The 22,677-nt window shown below is 43.9% G+C and overlaps 1 protein-coding gene across 1 annotated transcript in view; it reads left to right on the top strand.

Annotated features, from left to right (window-relative positions):
- The first annotated feature begins 8,776 nt into the window (after positions 1–8,776).
- The window catches only part of LOC101058699 (putative transcriptional regulator encoded by LINC00473), a 37,069-nt gene continuing 23,168 nt past the window's right edge, over positions 8,777–22,677 (top strand). The window contains 1 exon segment of the mRNA XM_054686480.2: positions 8,777–20,270. The gene's annotated coding sequence lies outside the window, so the exon portion shown is untranslated.

The raw sequence follows: 22,677 nt of genomic DNA, 5'->3' as shown, positions 1-22,677 counted from the left end.
TTGGCTCACTGCAACCTTTGCCTCCCGGTTTCAAGTGATTCTCTTGCCTCAGCCTCCCAAGGAGCTGGGATTACAGGCATGCACCACCACAGCCGGCCAATGTTTGTATTTTTAGTAGAGGTGGGGTTTCACCATGATGGCCAGGCTGGTCTGGAACTCCTGAGGTCAGGTGATCCACCTGCCTCGGCCTCCCAAAGTTAAGATTACAGGTGTGAACCACTGTGCCTGGCCAATAATTTGTATTTATTTGTTTAGAGTCAAGATTCCCTTTGTCTCAAATATTGCAGGGTCTGACACAGGCATAGGGGTGAGAATCAAAGCCCAGGGCATCTCTAGGAATCAGTTGTACCCTTCCATATACGGCGAGCACTTGGCACCCCAGATAATTGTAGTTCCCTCTTCTCACTCATTTCTAGAAGCTTAGCAGTCAAATTTCTGTCTCTTCTTTAAAAAATTTAGAGGATCTTATGGCAACAACTTAGTGTATTACCCTCATTTCCAGTTTCATCTTGTTTTTCCTCCCTCTTTCTCCTTTGTGTAGATTTTTTCATCTATTTATTTTATATTTTATTTTCTCTTGACTTATTGTGTGCAGTTTTGTAAGCTACCTGAAATCTCTTTTGGCATAAAATCAGAATATAAACACATGAATAACCACAATGAAATAAATACATGCATTATTATTTGGGGACAAGGTTCACCTCCTTTACTTAGTGCATGCACCGTGAGGCCAGGGACAATGCTTGTTTATTCTCTTTGCATCTTGCCATGAGAACAAGGCTTTGCAAAAATTGTACCAAGGATTCAATGGATGTTTGTTAAATTGTGAAGAGTTGTTTCTGAGTCCATGAGGCAAAGCAGTGGACTCGATATTCACTGCATGATGACAGAAAAGCAAGTGGGCTTCCCACCCAGTTGTTTTTTAAGCATCTTCCACGAGCTGGGCTGCGAGGCCTGGAACACTGCATGTTGTCCCTCACGTCCAGGGCCCACAGTTGAGTAACGGTCACAGACATAAGAACATGCAGTAGGCTACAGCGAGACACATGGTCAGGAGGCAAAATGCAATGCAAAAATGAGCAGGGGGTCACGTGAATTCACACTGGGCTGGAAAAGCCTCACCTCCGAATCTGAATGCTCTCTCTGTGAAGAGCATAGGAAACAAGGGGTCTACAGCCTTTAAAAGTAACTCACAGTGACCTGACTTTCCTAAGCTCCATTATGAGCCCTGTGGGGAGGCCACTTTTCCACTCTTTCTGCAGACATTGCATCTCTACATCCCCACTGCTTCCTCAACCACTTGGTTTTCGAGGAGGCATTATTGAAGTTCAAATGTGTTAGATTACAATTACTTGGAAGATGAAGTCCCAACTTTGTAGTTCTCTGATCTGAAGAAAGATGTGTGTGGAGGTGTTTAGTGATGTTTTCCGATGACTGTGATTCCCCCTAAATCTATGTATTAAATACAATGGAACAGGATCCACAGTTCACCCCTAATAATATAGTTTACTGAATGTTTTATGTAGCTGTGACCAAAACTCACAAAAGGATCAGAAGCCTCTGTGACATCCACCATGGCTTGTTCCAGTTTACTCAGCAGCTCCTGGGCTGTCTTCAGTGCTGTTGGCTGCAATCAGGCAGAGCCCCAGCTACATATTACCTTGTGGAGAGTATTGAAAAGTCAGCACATGGCTCTGTATTAGTACTTATGATCAAACTCAGACTCGCATAGGCCCAGGCATTTCTAAATGTAGACACAATTTTTTAGTTGCAAGGATAAACCCAAAGCCACTATTGAATTTTATATTTTCCGAGCAGCATAATAGCCAGAAGTGTGCTGAGTGACAAAGAAATACAAAGGTAAGGATTCCAGTATTAGGGCAGGAGTGTGAAGTTGTAGGGTATCAAATCCCAGGAAAACCTTAGGATCTAGATTGGAATGCAGTCTCGCCCTCATTTTGACAGAATTGTGGTGATTTTCGCTCCAGAGTTATCTTCAGCTCCGTATTCCCGTGTTCAGTGCCCTGCTGTACACCTGCCACTACCCCCGATTTATACCCCAGACTCATCAAGAGCACAGTTCACCTTGTGTCTGCCCCACCAGTGTCTCCTCTGTATAGGGAGATGGCCACACCATTCAGAATGCTACCCAACCTGGAAACTTGGGGCCATCACTTTTCTGGACAGTTGCGTAAATCCCACCTCCTCGCCGTCCCTCTCCTCGGGGCACCTACCTCTTCCCTGCTGTGGTTGCCTTAATTCCAGTCCTCACCATCTCTCACTTGGACAACTCTGGTTTCCCCTTGCAGGTTCACATGTTTAAAATACAATCTCTATATTGCTTCTTCTAAAATATATCACATCTGCACTGTGCCCTGTAAGGCACCTGGATGGCCGTCAGGGTCAAGTTTGGCCAAAGGCCCCTTTATTTGCCCCTTCCCCATCACCTGGCCATTTGCCGCTCCCACCCAACTGAAGGCTTGATGCCTCTCTCCCCTGGCACCCTTCCTTCTCCTGTCTGCCTGCTGAGCTTCTCCTCCTCCTTTAACAAGCACGGTCATGTCTTCTTTATAAAGTGCTCCTTGATTTTCTCACGCAGGGTCTCACTCCCACCTTTATAGCCCCTTATGCACCTTTCTCATCATTAAGTGGGTCCATCTGTGTACCCAGAGCCAAAACAATGTTTAAGGAATATTTTAGCTGTGATTTCATGTACACATCTCTCCAGTAATTATGTATTTACATGGCCGTCTCCTTCTAAATCGGGCACTGCTGGATAACAGGGACCAGGGCTTATAAAGTCTGATTCCCATGTGCCTAGGACGCTCGCTGGCACATAGGGAGCATTCCGTTGTTGATGAAGATGATGAGAGAGATCGTGACTCATCTCATGGTAAATTCCACTAGCATCCCTCAGTAGAATTGGCTGGGCACTTTTTAAAACCTGATGACTATTTCAGACCATTACGCCCAGATTTCATCTCCACATTTTAAAAACAGTGTGGTAAAGCTGGCAATGACACAAAAGAGAACAGGAGAAAAACAATTATAGTGATAAAAAAATAAGTCCTATGAACAATAAAAGAGTATCGAGTGTTCCTTAGCACTCCACACCTCACTTTTGGTGTCTATGAAATGAGGAGCTGGCGGCTGACTGAGTCTAAGTCCTCTTCTGGCTTGTAGGAAGCCCGATGCTAAGCTGCAGCTGCTTGGCTTAGGGAGGACAAGGGAGCAGGAGTTATTTGGGGTAAACCTTGACAAGTTGCTCCTTGTTGCCTTCAGGCTGATAATGAAGAAGTGGGTTAAATTTTATAGGGAGAGTGTATAGCTAAAATGAATAATTTCTTGGCAATAAAAGAGAGAAAATAATGAGAGAGCTGAGAGAAACCTTTACATCTGTACATTTTAAACAAAGAATCACTGTTTTTGATTGCATGGGTATCACCTGCCAGGAAAGCAAAGAACTTTGATGTTGCTGCTGACACCTTAGCTGACGGATTCTTGCCTTTCCTTCCTTCCTTCAAACCTCGATAAGGTGCAGTGGACCAGGGGCTGTCAGTCAGAGTTTGGCAGGTGAGACGGCTGCCTGGCCCAAGCCAGGACAGAGGCCCAAGGAGGGATGGCCACAGCTCAGAGGAGGAGGCGCAGCACAGCCTGAGTGGTCAAGGAGGACGTGCCAGCAGGGGATACCACCTTCCAGCAAGAGGGGACAGATGGTGGGGTCAAGAGAGGAAGGAGTTGAGGCTTTTCTCAGGACAGGTGTGGCCGCCCCCATGCTGCTGCCTTCCGCCGGTCACCCACCCTCTCTGGGCCCCTTTCTTTATTAGTAAAATAACTTGTCCACTTTCAAACACATACTGGGTACTTTCTGACAAACTCTCACCACAGTCCACTGGGGTAGATGTTGTCCTCCCATTTTAGATGAGGAAATTATGATACAAAGATGTTAAACAACTGTAGCAGGCCACATGGCTAGAAGGTCGCACAGCAGGCATTCCCTCCGGAACTACTTCCTTCACGCCATTTTTTAAAATATCAGCTCATCTCCTGTAAAGATGAGGATAGCAGCTCCTACTAGGCCTGTGTAAGTATCCAGTGAGAGGGTGCTGGAGAAGAGGTTTTGAAAACTGTGAAGCATTATTCAGATGTAAGTCATTAGTAAATAAGACAGATTTGTTTCACAGAGATTTTGAGCTTCCCTGGATGGGAGATTAAGAACATATTTGCTCTTCTCTTGTGTAAGTGTGTATATGTGTATGTGATATATATTAGGGTGTGGGGGGATCTAACACAAATCTTGATTCATGTCTTGAAAAATTTTTATTTCAAAGGATGGAAAAGGTTGCATTCTTCATTCAACACATTAGTCATATGTTCTTCTGTCTTAACGTATGACAAATTTCCATCCCGAATAGATTGATGTTTTTGTAAGATTGGCTGGTTATCACAGCAATTACAACCACGCGTGTGGGTGTGTGCACTCACGTATGCATGCTTGCTTCATACGTTAACTCATAAAATAACCAGGTTCAATGTATGGCACCTAAGCCACAGGTTAATTTGCTGATTATTAACCTGTGCCTCTGGTGAAGGCACAGAGGTCTGGCCAAAAGCAGATGGACCTTATTCACCCAAGGAGAGTGATCATGGTCCTGCCATTCCTGCCTGGGTGTCTTATTGGTTTTATGAACCAGAATTTATAAAGGTCATAATGAGGACAGTTAATCTTTCGCCTCTGCTGGCTAGTTTGGGCCTAGATATGACATCACCACAGCCCGTCTGGGAGCTTAAATCCTGACTGATGTCCTTAAGTCACGTTATAAAATGGACCAAAATGTGCATGGCTGACATTCCACAGCACGTGGTCAGAGTCTGGGAAAAACATGAACTTGAACCTTAGCACATCCTGTCCCAGGGCCCCATGGAAACGTATTTCTCCATGACTTTGTCAGAATGTGCATTCCCACCTGAATTCTGCAGCCGAGCGAAGCTGAATGAGTAGCCAAATGGTGAAAATGATTCCATGGTGGACGTCTAAGTTCCTGAAGACGAGAAGTGCAACTGCTCAATCAGGCAGCCAGGCTGGACCAGCCCAGGAGCCGCTCACCTTTGGGTCCATCATCATTCCCACCCACTGGTCACCAAGTAGGTCTGACAGTGAGCAAATGGCCAGCTTCCCTGTAGTGGGGCCCCTGAGGTCTCTGAGTCCTGTGATATGAATTAAAGGCTATAACCCAAGCAATACATAGATATCTGGTCAGTTTTCTTTGTGATGTGCACCATGTACAGAGGGAGTGTTGCCCGTGGGGGCAAATAAACTGGGTTCCAATCTCAGCGGCATCCTATGAGCCAGGCAACCTTGGGCAATTTACTTTCTGAGCCTCGAATTCCTCGTGTTTCTATCTACCTAGGACTATCATGGGAATAATACTAGACCCTAGAGCTGTAAGGATTTGAAATTACACACGTAAAGTGCCTAGGTAGGGATTGGCAAATAATGTTCCATAAAAGCCACGCCAGTTGGTGACTTGGGTTCATGTCCTTCCTTCATTGCCCACAAACCACCTTTTACTGCAGGTTGTGCCCAGATAGAGGGTGGATCTTGGCTAAGAAGAATATTATGGATTTCTGGAAAGGAGAAATCATTAAGGGGTTCTGGGGTTTGCTCTGAAGCGGGCATGTCTTCCTTAAGAATCGTGGTTTTGTTCTGGGCCTCTGAAAAGCCTGAGATGACACCGTACAGTACAGTCTGGGAAACTTCCATCAAGTCAGAGGCAGAAGTTTGGAGGGGCCATGAGTTCTGCAGGTGACCTGTCACTGTGATGGCACAGCTTTCCAAGCTTGTGGAGGGGACTTGCAAACCAAACAAGGGGTAAGTGGAGGCTCGTTGGTTGTGGAGCCCTCGCTGACGTCATGGGTAAAGCATTTTCATCTCGTGGGTAACCAGCAGTGATCCCACCCTCACCGCATCCACTATGATGCCATTCGCCACCTCATGGTAATGAAACCCGCTAAGGCGGGCTTAGCATTTCCACGTGATCGCATTTCATCCTGGCTTCCTTCTGAAGTAGGACAGGACTGTAGGAAGCATTATCCCACTCTATAGAGAAGAAAGGTTAACGACTTGCTTGAAGTTGCCTGGCTTGTGATCTCAGCACGAGGACTTGAAGCAAGGCCATCATGCTATGTGGTGACATCCTATTTGTTTTGTGGGACTGAAATTCAGAGGATGTAAAGCTTTTAAGTGACAGCTTTTAAAGAGAGAACTAAGCTTTAGGGCTCTCAGCAGCTGCATCCACAGCAAGGTCCCCTGCACCCCGTCCCCACCCTCCCACCACAAGCCTGGCCTCAGACTGGAGATCGACAGGCTGGGAGGGAGTCAGTGACCCCATGCTCCTGGCCCAGAGCTGAACATGGCCTGACCCAGCCCAGGTCCCCTTATGCGTTCTGCCACACTCCCCGGCAATGCTTCCTCCCCTCTTGCTTCCGCCCAAAGACACATCACAAGCAATGGAGCCTGCAGCGTTAGCTCTGGCCCCACTCCTGGGGGCCAGCGCAGAGCTGCCTCCCTCACTCCCTGCCCATCTGTCTTCTCGGCCATTAGACACTCACTCACACAGAGTGCTCCTCTGTCTTCCCACCCCGCTCCCTGCCTGAGGATCGGGTCTGTCTGTGCTCTATGCGCAGCTTCTCCATCTCCTCAATGCCCCTGGGTCATTGGCGATTCCAGCGCCCTCATATCTGCATTTTCTTTGAAGTTACTAACTCACGTCCCTTGCCGTACAGATCTGCGCTAACTGCTGACATCCTCACAAAATCTCTGGATTCTACAACCCTTTCTAGCTGTCCCCTGCTCTCCTCCTTTCAAGACTACGGGCTTGTCCTTGATGTACTAAAATTTAATGACAACATGTCTAGGGTAGCCTTCCAACCTTACCATATTTGGAATTCAGTGGACCTTTCCTCAGTTCTGGGAAGACGTGATGCCATCTGTGAATGTGCTGTGTTCCATCCTGTCTCTTTCCTCATCCTGGAATCCCGTGGATGAGGGTCGGATCAGGCCTCCACGTGCTTCTGCATGTCTTCAAGCTTTTTCCACGTCTTTACTGGGTGTTCTTTGACAACTTTGTGCTGTGTTCCAGGAAAATTCCTTTGTAACAACTATCACCACATTAATTTGATCTTTGTATGCTACTCAGCCTTCACTATTTTTTATTTTCAGAATTCTAGTTTTCTTTACTATGATCTTTATTGATTCTCATTGATTTTACCTGTTCTTGCTCCTTAACCTCCTTAATGGCTTTTGAAGTACAGCAGCTCACTTTCTCTCTAGGTGGACCATGTTTAATTGTATCAAATCCCCATTTTAATTTTGGATGGCTGTACCTTGGTTCTATGTGTTGGGTTTGTTGTCTGTCTTTCATCCCAGTGGCTAACCTTTTGCTGGATTGTCCCTTGCTGTGGCTGGTGCAGCTAACTGTAGATAAAGTGGGGCAGGGACAGCTGCAGGAAGTCGCCTCTGGGTGTGTTCCCCTCATTGATTCCAGTGGAAGTGGGGAGAGGTCATGGTGTTTGGTGCCTGAGCTTTCGAGCTGGCAGCTCTCCAGGGTGGCCCTCCTAAGTTGCCCCTCCCCAGGCTAGGTCTCTCTGCCAGGAAGCAGGCACCTGGGAAGCAGGAGAGTGGGAGAGAGGGCCCTCTTCAGACCCTACTCGGGAGGTCTCACCAAGCAGAAGAGCCTCCCCTGGGGGTCAGGCTCAAGTCTTCTCTCACCCCCAGCTTTAACTACTCCCTTCCCGCTATTTTCTCCAGAAACAGAGGGTGTGGATGGAACATTATCCAGGGAAACAATTTTTAAGCTGACTTCCACAAATATTCCAAAGATATCCAGTCTCCTGAAATGAATGCAGAAACTAGATGATCATGTATCTCTGATTCAATCCATATATAATTGATATATAATACTTGTCATAGGGAGGGCAGTGGATAAATGGCTCACTATTTTTTATGGCCAAACACCATGACTTTTCCTATATGTTCACAAAAGCATTAGTGCAAGAAAGAAAAGCCAGGACTTTGCAGTGACCTCTCTTCTTTCCTCCCCATTTGCCCTCCCTCACTTGCCTCCTCCCATCCCCACCCCATCCAGCTCAAAGAGGAAATCGCCTCTTGCTGCCAGTATGGAAACCATTGCTTGGAAATGAGGAGCTGAACATTTTTTAGGAATGGCCTCACCTTGGCTTCCACATCCACAGGACATATTGCAGACTTTTCACTCTAATATATATGTACGATGTTTGCCAAGAACAGCCTGGGGCAGAAGTGTTGAGCTTTAAACTCTGCTATGTTCAGAAGGAAACCGAGCCCCATTACCACCCAATCTTGCTGCTGGTCCAGTTCTCAGCCTGGTTAGAGGGATCCTGACGCTGAAGCTGTGCACTTTCTGCCTTTCCTGTAGCTGGCCCTCAAGCACTATGGCCTCCAGTTTTCCAGGGCAACTGGAATATTGAAAGTGATGAGCTAACATGGCAGCTTCCATTGCTTTCCATGTGTCTTTTGGGCAGAAGCAAGAGGGGAGGAAGCACTGCCGGAGGGTGTGGAATATTGAAAGTGATGAGTGATATTGAAAGCCCTCCAGACATGAGTCGGGAGGCATGGCTGGCTTGCTTTCTTCTTTCTTTCTTTTTCTTTCTTTTTCTTTCTTTCTTTCTTTCTTTTTCTTTCTTTCTTTCTTTCTTTCTTTCTTTTTCTTTTCTTTCTTTCTTTCTTTCTTTCTTTCTTTCTTTCTTTCTTTCTTTCCTTCCTTCTTTCCCTTCCTTTCCTTTCATTTCCTTCCTTCCTTCCTTCCTTTCTTTCTTTCTTTGTTTCTTTGTTTCTTTCTTTCTTTCTTTCTTTCTCTCTCTCTTTCTTTCTTTCTTTTGTTTTCTCTCTTTGTTGCCCAGGCTGGAGTGCAATGGCACGATCTCAGCTCACTGCAACCTCTGCCTCCTGGGTTCAAGTGATTCTCCGACTTTCTTTTGAAATTGTAGGCCAAGTGGTAATTATTTGTAACTGCTGGTTTTGGCTTTTCTTTCCCATTCGGGTCATTTTGTATTTTGCTCCTGGGCACCTGCGTGTTCAAACCTCCTGCCTGGCGGGCTTTGCTGTCTTTTGTGGGTGGAGGAGCCCAGGACGTTGAAGCTCAGAAGGTCCTGCTCACAGACTGTGGCAGATTGTTCCCGGAGACGCTGGGTCTCTACTCATTAAACCAGTGGATCCCATGTTTTGTCTCTCTTGCTAAGTGGGAGACCGTCTGTGTGAGTTCTCATTCTGGGAAGGATCAGAAATATGTCTCAATAATTTTCTCCTGGAATGGAAGCTGAGAAAGACCGTTATGATCATGCTTGAGATCAAACCCACTGCCCACTGCTGGAGAACCACCGCTTGCCCTCCAGCCCTGAGAGGTGCGGAATTGAAAGAAGGAGCTGGATTTTCGGCCAGGGCCTCCATGGAGGCATGGACCTAATTCAGACTCCCCCAAACACAATTGTTTCAAATTGAGTTAGAACAACTCTATTTTAAAGGTGGTTCTGTCTTAGTATTATTATTCATGTCTGAACATTTCTGCCTCCTTCCAAATATTTTAAGCTTTTAGAGGCTGGGGGTTATTTCTTACACATGGGACATATTTTGTCTTCACAATGCCCAAGCACAGCACCTTCATTAATAAGGAGGTTATTGAGCAAAGTGGTTTGGAGCTGGACTCCCATGGGCTCTGGAGTCAAATTGCACAAATAAAGTCATTCTTGTGAAGAACTTAGCACAGTGGCTGACAGAGGGAGAGGTCAGAAAACGTTAGTTGTAATTATTGTTAATCATATATATTTTTTGGTTTTGGGATTTTTGTTTTCTGTATTTTTTTAGAGATAGGTCCCTCTGTTGCCCAGGCTGGAGTGCAGCTGCACAATCACAGCTTACTGTCACCTTGAACTCTTGGGGTCAAGCGATTCTCTCACCTTAGCCTCCCAAGTAGCTGGGACTACAGACATGTGCCACCAAGTCTGACTAATTTTGTAAATTTTTGTAGAGATGGGGTCTCAATATGTTGCCCAGGCTGGTCTCAAACTCCTGGTCTCAAGTGATCCTTCCACTTTGGCCTTCCAAAGTGCTGGAATTATAGTCACGAGCCCACTGGGCTGGGCCTGTGCTCTTTGAATGAGTCTGTTAAGTGGCTTTTAGGTAAAGGTGTTAGGAAAAATTTCTCACCCCTACCCTCATATCTGGCAGCCCTCTGAGTTCACTCTTTGATTAGCACAGGTCTCCTGCACTAGTAGCCAGGAGGTCATTTTTCTGGCTTTGCAAATGCTCCTCCCCCGAAGCCTGGCCCCCAGCTGTGTGGTGTGCTCCTGGCCCACCTCCTGTGCTGATTATGACTTATCCATCAACCCCTGGGCTGGCCCCACTCCTTCAAATGCTCTGAGAGGGTGGAGGTGGAATTATGACCCATGCAGTTAATAGCTCCTTAAGTAAAGGTTGATTTGGGAATATACCATCATTTGCCTATGGCCAGGTCTTAAGATCCCACTTGCCCTTCAACTCTATGACATGATTCGGATTCCATACCATGGTAGACACATCTGTTCCTGTGCTCCGCATGTCAGAGACATGTCAGAGAGAAATCCTGCAGCTCACCAGCTCCTTGTATGAATAGTTATGCTTTTAAAATGAGAACCACAGGAAAAGGCAGGATCTGGTAAATCTTGTCACAGGTTTAACTAAAAAGACCTGAGTATTTCTCACATTTGCTTGAAGAATAACTTTTCTTACTCACAGAAATTAAAAGAAAATTTGGATCCTGCAGGTGAATATTATGGGATTTTGCAAGTCAACCATGTTGAATTTCTGTATTAATTTGCTTTTCTTATGTGACTTTCATCATTCCTGTTCAGTTTTTAGAGATACTAGTAAATTAAACACTGTTAGACCCACTTGGAAGTATTAAACCATAAGAAACCACAAAAATCAAGTCACCTAAATAGGGTTTTAGAAAAGGATTCAACAAGATGAAGAGAAATTGCCACAGGCATTGATTCCTTCTCTTGAACTCTTCAAAAAAGTGGAGAAATAAATAATAGTATTTGGGTTATTTCTCCTGCTAATAGGGTACCCTGCTCTCCAGGCTCTAGATTTGCATAATGTAGATTAGTTAAGAGTTAAGTAGAAATTGCTGAAAATAAGTTGCTACTATTATGACACGAATTTTACTAATTCATGCAATGCACTGTTTTATTTTTAAAAAATCTAATAGTATCAGACATTTTAAAGTTGAAAAGACCCTTGACAATTTTCCCATCTATCTCCCAGTCTTCTGTTCAGGCAGTTTACAGATGTTTCCATTTTATAGACGTGACTGTTGAGGCATCAATGTTAAGAATATGCTCAGAAGTTGTAGCAAAACAAAACATACAAGATGCTTCTTCTGTATAGCTTTAGGAATTTTTATATGAATCAAATGTATATTTTTATGTTTTATGTTATTTTACCTTTGGTAGTTATGTTATACTTCCAAAATATAGGTGCAGGTATTGGCAGCTTTTAACTTTTCATTTGTCATAGTATCCTGTTTGCACTACTAGTTAACACGTTACTAGAATTTAAGTTCTTTAAATTCTCTGGTCTTGCATAGTTGTTTTTTTTCTTGTCAATAATTTCTAAAGTATGAAGAAATGACTTTTCTACTCGCACTTAAAATACTTCCATATGTGTCCCATATTAAGATTTTATAATGTGGATTAGTATCTGGCTTTGTGAATTTCCTGATTTGAAATGGTGGGCTTTGTAAGAAGAAGATTACGGGTAATGGGAACAGCAGAATGGTAGCAGGCAGACGGTGGAGGTAGACGCTAAGCTCCCATGTCAGGCTTTACATGGTGGCTAAAGCGGAGGAGGCAAAGGTGTGTGAGCAAATAAGGGAGCAGTCACTTCCACGTTTCAGGAAGCCTCATCTGGAAATTGTTGGAGAAACACTGAATACAGGGAGACTGAAGAGGAGACAGTTTGGAAGTTATCGCAAAGATCCAAGTGAGAGATAATGATCAAAGTAAAGGAGTGGAAAATAAAAGAGGGATGCCATTAAAATGAGCTTTGCCTTCTCTGTCCTCTGTGCACCTCCAACCCTATACACCGAGCACGACCTTGACCCTCGGGCTATGGGGAGAACTTGGGGATTGTAGCCCCAAGGTGAGTGAGAGCCCTCTTGGGCTCCTTTCTGCGCGTGTGGATCAGTGGTGGCACAGAGGCCGTGATGGCAGCGGAGGAGCTGTCACGGAAATGGCGACCATTCTCAAAGTCCTTAATGGCCAGGTCCCAACCTGGGCAGCGAGGAGATCCTTGTGGAGGTGTAAGGCAGGTTGGAATGGGCCAGGCTGGAGCTACGTTGAGTTTGTTGAGTTTTTTGCTTATTGCTGTTAATTCCCTGCAATAACAAAGCCTGTTGCTTTAGCTAATTCATGACCTTCTCCCTTGCTTGTCTCTGCTTGTGAACTTTGAAGAAAGAAATGCTGGCCTGAACAGCCTCCCCTGCACACAGAGGTGGCCATGGGACAGGGCCCAGCTAGTGAGATAGAAAACCAAGGCTGTGTAGAAGCTTCCGGAAACCCTGAGCCTTCTGTAAGGCCTTCTGGTGCGATCCCTGGTGGGCTGCTTGGCCTACCTGCTGCTGTGCCCGCCTTGCAACTGAGACGCAGCCAAGATGAAGCTGGAGTCGGCACAGGTGGTGAGGAGGGAGGACGGAGAGACCCTGTGCCTTTGATGACAATGCTGGCAGCTGCCTCTGTCCTCTCTTGTTATCTTAGCAAAACGAATCCTAACCCTGTTTTATGCTCTGCTGGTTGAGTTTTGTGTTCCTAACTGATGGACTTTAGGAAGCTGAGGGCTTCCTACCCGTAGGTAGACGTTAAACTGTGAATGTCTAGAACCAAACCAAGTGTCCATGTGAGTGTGTGTGATCTTTAAGACATGTAGCAGTCATTATGCAGCCACCACATTTATATTCAGGTCTGACAACTTAATCTTAGCAATATCAGTACGTCACAAGAGTGGTAATGTCAGAAGCACCATCTACTATAATATTTTCATCTAAAAATTGTTAAAATTTTTCATCTTTCCATACAAAAATCTGCAAAATAATGTTTATAGCAGCTTTATTTATAATTGCCCCAAACTGAAAGCAACCAGGATACCCTCGGTTAGGTAAATGGATAAACAAACTGTGGTCGTTCCACACAGTGGAATATTATCCGGCACTACAAAGAAATGAGCTGTTGTCAGGAAAAGACAGCAAGGAACCCCAAATACACATTACTTAGTGAAAGAAGCAATCTGGAAAGGCCATGATTCCAGCTATATTGGTTTCTGGAAAAGATGAAACTATGGAGACATTAAAAAGATCAGTGGTTGCCAGGGGCTCAGGAGGATGGAGAGATGAATAGGTGGGGCACAGGGGAATTTGAGGACAATGCAACCATTTTGCATGTTACTCAAATGGTGGATACAGGTCACTATGTACTTGGTAAAGTACATAGAACTACTGTAGAACTGTACAACACAAGGAACCAACTCTGATGTAAGCTACGCACTTTAGTAAATAACAATGTGTCAGTATTGGTGCATCACTTGTAAGAGATATGCCACACTAGAGCAAGACGCAGATAGCAGAGGATGCCAGGGACGGGAGGACTCTCTACTGTCTGCTCAGTTTTCTGTAAACTTAAAACTTCTCTAAAAAATAGAAATCTATTTTTTTTTTTGAGACGAAGTCTCATTCTGTCACCCAGGCTGGAGTGCAGTGGCACAATCTCGTCTTGGTGCAACCTCCGCTTCCTGGGTTCAAGCAATTCTCCTGCCTCAGCTTCCCGAGTAGCTGGGATTATAGGTGTGCGCCACCACACCCGGCTAATTTTTGTATTTTTAATAGAGATGGGGTTTCACCATGTTGGTCAGGTTAGTCTTGAACTCCTGACCTCAGGTGATTCGCCCGCTTCGGCCTCCCAAAATGCTGGGATTACAGGCGTGAGCCACTGTGCCTGGCCAAATTTTTAAAATAAATATTAAACAGCCCTCAAATTTCTTTTATTTCTTTTGGTAATAAATATTACTATTTTAGAAAACAATATTTAATTCCTCAGATATTGGAAGGGGTAGGAAGGGAGTGCTATTAACTAGATGGTTGGAAAGTGCCTCTGTAAGAACAGAGGCACTGAGGGCCCAAGTCATAGAGCAAGTCCTAAGTGCAAACTACAATGCCGAGAAGTTTATTAGCTTCAATAGACACAAAAAGGGAGCCCAGCAGCAAGCTCAAACACGGATTTTCATTTTACGAGTCTCCCTGCTTCACTTCAGAATTTCCTCTAATGCTGGACTTAAAACATAATTTTCAGGTAGGACCTGAGGGAGGCCGCTGGGCAGTTTCACACTCATGAGAGGATGGAAAAACCACAACTACTTTTGGTTAGGAATGCACCGTGGCCTTTTTTTTTTTCTCTTATAAAAATAATAAGTGGCTGAGGAGATATCTGTGAAAGATTTACTTAAGCAAAGTGGATGGAGCCCAGTGTGAAGGACGATTAGGCCCATGTGAGCCCTGGTGGCTGGAGGATGCGGAGGATTCTGGCCCCTGAGGCCAGGCTGGTCAGGGCAGCTGCGCTTTCCGTCCTGTGCAGAGCCCTTTCTCTCTGCCCAGGCGGGGAGTTGAAGGGGTGTGGTTTCCTGCCTCTCCCAGATTTCTTAGTCCTCCCGTGAGTTTTCTCCATTTCTTAAAAGAAGAAAAGTAAATGTTGACATTTTTATTTCAGTAGTCATATTTAAGAATCAACACTAATAGAGTCTGCATGTTTTAGAATTGAATTTGCAAATGTGTGTGTGTAAAACTAAGAAACGGTGTCATTTTCTGGTGTTTTACGGTGTCATTTTCTGGTGTTTTTCCCACAGACCATACAACATAACAGGTTCCTGTTGTGGCTTCATTATCGGGTTCAAACACCTGATTTTGGCAAAAGCTAACCAAGATAATACGTAATGTATGCATGGTTTCTTTAGGAGTTGTATAGTTATGCTCCGTGAGACATGTGGGCTCTATTAAAGTTGGGGAGTGAAGACAGGCACAGGTGAAGGAATCAAATCCCTGGCACGGTTTCTGGCAGAGGCCATGGGGGCTGCTGGTGGGTGCATGGCAGCTTGCTGGCTGAGAGGCGTTCTGGAGCCAGAATGCTGACGTTGAACCCTAGCTGGGCACGTATTAGATGCACAGACTGGGAAAGTCATTTAATGTCTCTGCCTCGTTACTTCGCATGAGGACTTGAGGGTAATAACAGCACCTATTTCAGGAGGCTATTGCGAGAATGAGATGCACATGTTGGAAAGTACTTACCTCCCCTGGCATAGTAAATTCATGATGAATGTCAACTATTTATTATAAATGACTGGAGCAAGTGTATGATAAAATGCCAGTTGAAGAGTTTTGGCTAGTTTTTAGCTAGAACAGGGCTGGGCCCTTTGTAGGACCCCAGTAAAATCTCGTTGAATGAATAAATGGAAGAAGGACCATGTATTAAAAGAGCCAGGTCACCACTTGCATGGAGAAGATGTGCCTGCACCTGGATTTGGAGAATTGAGGGCAGTGGGAGAGGAGACTAAAAAATTAAACTAGAAGAAACGGCAGGCAGAGGACAGTGCTGGAGAACGGAAAACAGACTCGTCTAAATGGGGGAGTCAGTGTTAGGAGACCGAGTGAGAAAGGAAGGCTGGAGCCAGATGGAAGAGGACCTTGCACATAAGGGTCCCATTGGAAGTTCACCCTACGTCGTGAGTGGTGCAGAAGAAGCTGGATGTAGCTCTGCTTCAGGACCAGTGGGAGGGGCAATTGACAGTTGGTAGGGAAATCAACCAAGGAGCTGTGGCAATTCAGCTGAAGGATGCTGGACACGGAAAGGAGGGCTGTTAGCCAATAGATCAGAAAATACCCCCAGAAAGGGATCTCAGGTTGGGCAGAACAAAGCTTGACAGAGCAGATCAACCTGAATTGAAGTTCTACAAGACTCAAAAATGAACAAAAGGATGCACAGGTAATACTCAAGAAGAAGACGTAAAACAATGTCGGAGATGATGTTTAATATACTGACCTGTGAGTGTGTCTGTTGACTGTGATCTAATGTGTTACTTTACAGAACTGGCAAATCTAGTGTGACTTTGTATCAGTTCGGAGGTAGTTTTTCAGATCCCTCCCCAGTTGACATCCCTAAACAGTGTGGCTTATTTCAACCTTGAGAAAGACCTTCATGGCCTTGCCAATCCCACAAACTGACTTCTAGAGCTTAAAGTTGGCATAAAATGATACAATATGTAAGAACCAAGATAACCCACATTTTTATCATTCCAAACAATGTAGGAAAGAATAATGTCCAAAGAAATCAGGATCTTTTCAAAGAGGACACGTGTTCTTTATTAAATCAGGATGAGAGATCAGATCTCCCAACGTGTACCCCAGTTTTACATTACTTTATTAATTTTTCACGTGACTTTTGTTGTGTGTAGCCCTGGTTCATGTCTGGGGATTCAGCCAGCTCAGGATACTCACCATCCTGTAAGCACATCTCCCCTTTTTTTAGTGCTTTAGACTTCCAAGGCTCAGCTGAAGACGGCTGTAACTTAAATTGGTCCTCCTCATCCATGGGTACCCACTCCTGGGCTGGCAGCTGCTGTCCTCCTGACTAGAAGGCCGCCTTCTGCATCCGAGCAGACCTGGTCTGCACAGGTATTGGGAGTCTCCTGTGAACGCCCACTTGCAGAAAGCACTCTGTGTGCAGGGAAGAAGGTTCTAAGCAGAGCTGGCAAAGCCTTCTGTGCTGGAGCTCCCGCCCGGTGTCCTTCCTAGGGAACAGGTGCATCACTCTCACACCCTACACGGGGTTCCAGGGAAGCAAGCTCCTCTCTCATTCTTTTGATAGAAATCAGAAGCTAAAAATTCCAGAAGCTCTCAGTGTGCAAATAGAAAATGCTAAATGCTGCTCTAGACCATGTTACTGTGAGTGAATCTTGTTGGATAAAAAACTTATGGCTATCAAGCTATAAAAGCCTGTTAAAACATTTAACAAAGACAGTACTTTTGTGTATGCTGGAAGGATAAATATTGTAGTATTTTTTGGGATCTCCTATTCAGGTCACAGGATATATTCAATTTTATTTTAAACATTTAAAATATATTAAAAAATAGGTCGTATTTTCAAGCCAATCTGACTTCATCTTCTAAGGGAGATAACCTAACAATGATAAAGCAGTCAGCTTAATCAGGACAAAGCAAAAACAAGAGGCTGGACTAAACACATGCAAAATAATACTTATTTTTAAAAGATGCCTCTTGCATCAACATTCTTGTTCCTCCTCATGTTTTAGCTCTTATTATAATTAAATAAAATTTTAGTTTTTGATTTTCTCATTTTTCCCCCAGGGATCATTTTACTTCCTATCATCAACAAAAATAGCCAGAATTACATTGAAACTCATGCAATAACTACAGATGATCATTTTATTCATCTTTGGATGTGTTCGTTTTTTCCATTTTTTGGTGAATTTCTGGACACTGATGATAAACCATGACAGAATACTTTTATGTACTATGCCTCCTCCTAAACATTTTTCAGACACCTCATTATGTAACCTGCAGCTCATAATGAATGCATAACATGTGTATCATATTAATAGAGTTCTTCTAAAGAGATCTCCTACGTTTTTATTTTCAAGTAGTTCTTCATGTGGGGGATGGTCAGTGGGAGATGGCACTTCATAAGATCTGCTGTGGTCACCCCAGTCATCATCCGACGTGTTGCACCAGTTTGTGGCACTTCATAAGTTCTGCGGTGGTCACCCCAGTCATCATCCGACGTGTTGCACCAGTGTGTGTTGCTGTTTGAGCCGTGCTGCCGACCCCTTCCAGGGCATCTGCCATGGGCACCTCCTCCAGCCCGTGCACTAAGACTCAAGAGAGTCGAAGAACCAGGGAATCGTTGTAATAACAAGCATTCTGAATTGCATCATACTGTGTACTAGGTGGGTTTAAAAGATAACTCATCTCAAATGGGTTAGCGTGACCAATATGGCTTAATCGTGATGTTTAACTGATTTCATCTTGCCATGGAGCCTATATTCCCATTGAGGGTGGAAGAAAAGATAACATTTTTCTTAGTTAAAGGTAACAATCTTTTCTGGACTGAAACTATTTCTTTTTGAAAAATCGAGTTTCTGAATCCATCAACTCAAAATTCAGATTATTTACCAGGGCCATTTCCTGTTTGCTGCTTCTTCCAAAGTAGGTGCCCTGTGGCAAGACAGATGCGATGGCTTCCTGGAGTCAGGACAGGGACCACACATAATCGAGGCTGTCATGTTTTGTTGCAGGTACCTGACCTCACGTGGTGGCACAGCTTCTCTCACCGGGACTCTGGGCCAAGGCCTCAGTCCTCCCTGTACCTACTGCTGTGGGGCCAGCTTAGTCACTCCCCTAGGCATGGCCAAGGCGGAAGTCCCCTCTGCAGCTTGCTTTGTCCCACCTTGGCATTCGTGTAGGATTCAAACAAGTCCCTCACCTGGCCCCTGGCTTAGACTGTCCACCCACAGCAATCTTGGCTCTGAAATCACCTTGTTTCTCATCTCGATGGTTTCTTGATGGGCCTCAGCTCTCAGCTACCTTCCTTAGCAGGAGTATTCGGGAACTTCTGTTGCTGGAAACACGGGAGAGCATTCTGCCTGAAGGCCGCACTGCCATTTCTCCTTTGAGGTAGAACATCACCTTGGTGCAGAGCACTCCATGAGGTCTCCTCCCAGAGCCTTCCCGGTGGGAGGTAGGTGCAAGCTCCTCTGCTCTCTGACTTAGTTCTGCCTCCATCCCCACCACACTCACTACTGAGAGGTGGAACCTCCTCCCCAGGAAGGGAGAATCAATAACTCTTTCTCCTGGCGGTGTACTCTTCTCTTGTTCTCCATTGACAGAGCTTTATACTTTCTTTGCCTGATGGTAGGAACTTTCTCTACCTATCCTGAGGTCTCTCCACCTGCACTTGATAATAAAACTCTTGGTTCAGGTCTCAAGGTCTTATTTTGGTCTTACTTTTATTAAGCGGAAGAAGACTTTGCAATTTAGACATCTCTTGTCTATTGACAGACACACACACACAGACACTCTCTCTCTATATATATATGTATATATATGTATGTATATATATATGTACATATATGTATATGTATATGATTCTTTGCATCAGAGAAGTCCATTGTCAAGATTCAGGTCGAATTCTGATTTGACAAGGTTTTCTCCTATTCCCTGTAATTTACATATAATATTCTGAAAATAAAGCAGAATCTTATGCCTTTCCAGTCTGTTTGATAGGACATTACCTAATGCTGCCCTTTCAGAAGGCCATACTTAATTGGTGAGATGGATAATTCCAGGTCGGGGGTAAGTGATGTCTTGCTGTGTCAGGAAGCAAGGAAGCAGTCAAAAACTCATACGATTGTGCAAAGAGAAGCCCCTTCCTGTTGGCCAAAAGTATGACAATTTCGACATCAAAAGTAGCAGTGGTTATAGCATATTAATGCACATTGAATCAATAAAAATACGTGAGTCCATAATGAAACTCAAAAAGCAAAAGCTAGGAAAATACGTTTATGCCACAACTTGAGATGACTACTAAACCAACTCATTACATTAAGAATTTGCCACTGAAAAGCAATCATTATTTACCTTCTCTTTCCAATATGAACTGCACTGGGGATAATGAGACAGCTGAGTTGGTGAGAGAAAGCTCTATTTTAAAAGAATAAAAGGCCATCAATAATATAGAATAAATGATAGAATTAGAAAAATCAACATTAGATATGTAGTTTAATGCAGATCTAGACATTGATCTAAGGGAGAAAAAGTAGCTGTACAATGGAAGGATTATATGTTCAATCTCTTAACCCACTGTCAACTTAAGCATCAGCAATGGCCAGTCAACCAGGCTTTATGTACACAGCATCACTTAAGATGTAGTCTAATCCTAAATGTCTAATTTGAATTTATACACGTTTAGATCTGACTTTCAGCTTACAGGAAATATGGGAGATAGAGGAAAAGACAAAATGACTCCATGAGGAAATACCCAGACACGCCCAGAAGATGAAATGTGGTCTTCATCAATGACTGCACGTCATTCATAAAGAAGCTGTGGTAGATTAGGAGCAACCTAAGGAAGGCAACAAGGTACAATGAATGGGCCTTGACTGGATCCTGAATGGTTAAGCCAGCTAAAGAAAATGTTTGGAGCAACCGAGTAAATTTGAACATGGACTAGATATTATATAAGATGAAGATTCATTGAAATGGAAACCTAGAGCTTATTAACTGAAAAAAAATGGTTATAAAATTATACGTAAAAAGTCATTTCATTTTAGGTATGCAAGTGTATATATAGATAGAAAATATCTGAATTATATTCAATAATGTGTTTCCTGCACTAATTTCTGGATGGTAGAGACATGTATTTTAATTATTAAATTTCTGATCATGTGAAGGTCATGTAGTAAGGCCTGAATGATATGTTTATTAGTTTTTTAAATAGCCAGGTAGTTTTATGTATTTATTATGTGCAACATGATGTTTTGAAATATATATACATTGTGGAATGGCTAAATCAAGCTAACTAACATATACATAACTGCACAGAGTTGTCATTTTGTGGTGAGAACACTTAAATTCTACTCTCTTAGCATTTTTTAAGAAGGCAATATATTCTTTTTTCCTTTTTCTTTTTCTTTTTTTTTTTTATTTTGAGATAGAGTCTTGCTCTGTCACCCAGGCTGGAGTGCAGTGGCGCAATCTCGGCTCACTGCAAGCTCCGCCTCCTGGTTCACGCCATTCTCCTGCCTCAGCCTCCCTAGTAGCTGGGACTACAGGCGCATGCCAGCACACCCGGCTAATGTTTTTTATTTTAGTAGAGAGGGGGTTTCACTGTGTTAGCCAGGATGGTCTCAATCTCCTGACCTGGTGATCCACCCGCCTCAGTCTCCCAAAGTGCTGGGATTACAGGCATGAGCCACTGAGCCTGGCCAACAATATATTCTTATTAACTATAGTCACTATGTTTTGCAATAGCTCTCTTTAGCTTATTCCTTCTGTCTCATTGAACCTTCCTAACCTGTGACCAATGTAAGGGAAAAGCTGTATGACATTGGTCTAGGCAATGATTTTTTTTGGTTATGACCCCAAAAGCGCAGGCAACAAAAGCAAAAATAGACAAATGGGATTACTTCAAACTAAAAAGCTTCTGCACAGCAAAGGAAACAATCAACTAAATGATATCTTTAAATGTAAAAATAGCACATTATGGCTGCATGGCATTTTTACAGTTGCTAAAGTGCAATCACACACATTTCCCCACTTGGTTTAATTATTTATCTATGAAGTAGACAGAATTAGCATTATTGTACCTGTTTGCCATATGTATATAGAGAACTAGATGACTTAGTGACTCTATTAGTTATCTATTGCTCCATAGCAAATGTCTTAGGCTAGTCAGGCTACTACAATCAAATACTATAAACAACAGAAATCTATTTCTCAGAGTCCTGCAGGCTGGGAAGTCCAAGATCAAGGTGCTGGCAGTTTCTCTTCCTGGTTTGTAGATGGCACCTCCGTGCTGTGTTTTCACATGGTGGAATGGGCAAACAAGCTCAACGGGGTTTCTTTTATAAGGGCACCAATTCCATTCATGAAGGCTATACCCTCATGACCTAATCACACCCCAAAAGGCCCCAACTCCTAATACTATCACCTTGGAGTTTAGGATTTAAGCATATAAATTGGGGTGTGGGGACACAAAGTTGAAGACTGTAGCAACAAATTATCCCAAAATTTATTGGCTTAAACAAACAAGCATATATTGTTTCTCATAGTTTCTGAGGGTTAGGAAGTCAAGAGTGGCTTAGCTGTGTGGCTGTGTCTCAGAGTCTTTTATGAGATTTCAGTTTAGATGCTGGCTGTAGTTATATCATCTGAAGTTTTACTGGGGCTGGAGGAACTGATTCTAAGGTGGTTCACGGCACATGGCTGTTGTCAGGAGGCCCATTCAATGTGGAGGCTGGCCCTCCCCAAAGCAGGTGGCCCACTGAGCAAATAAGCAACCAAGTCAGAAGCTGCAATGTCTTTAGAGCCTGATTTCAAAGTGACTCACTCTCACTTCTGCTGGGTTCTGTCGGTCACACAAACCAACCGCCCTGTGCAACATGGGGGATGTGAACACCAGGAGATGGGGGTCACAGGGGCCAACATGAGTTGGCTCCCACACCCAAGGTCATTGCCACACTCAAGGTCATACCAGCTGGCAAAACTAGAAATTGAAGCCCTGCCTTCTGAGCACAGAAGATTTTCACTTCACACAGACTGTTCATAAAAGGACCTTATCCTCTTTAAGTATAGAAGATTTTTTTTTTCAAAAATTTTCTTTGCACAGTGACATATTTACTGCAGTATTTATATGACATCACTAAACACAGAGTTGGGAATCCAACCAGCTCTTTGAAGCAAGAGTATGTGAACGTGAGTGGGCCCCAGCATACCACAGGCAGTTAGTTCTGCTCTAATGTAATGTATGTGTTTCTACATTAAAAAC

The sequence above is a fragment of the Pan troglodytes genome, chromosome 5 (assembly GCF_028858775.2).
Source record: "Pan troglodytes isolate AG18354 chromosome 5, NHGRI_mPanTro3-v2.0_pri, whole genome shotgun sequence".
Taxonomy (NCBI): domain Eukaryota; kingdom Metazoa; phylum Chordata; class Mammalia; order Primates; family Hominidae; genus Pan; species Pan troglodytes.
Note: the sequence above shows the minus strand (reverse complement) of the source record. Positions and strands in the feature narration are given on the sequence as shown.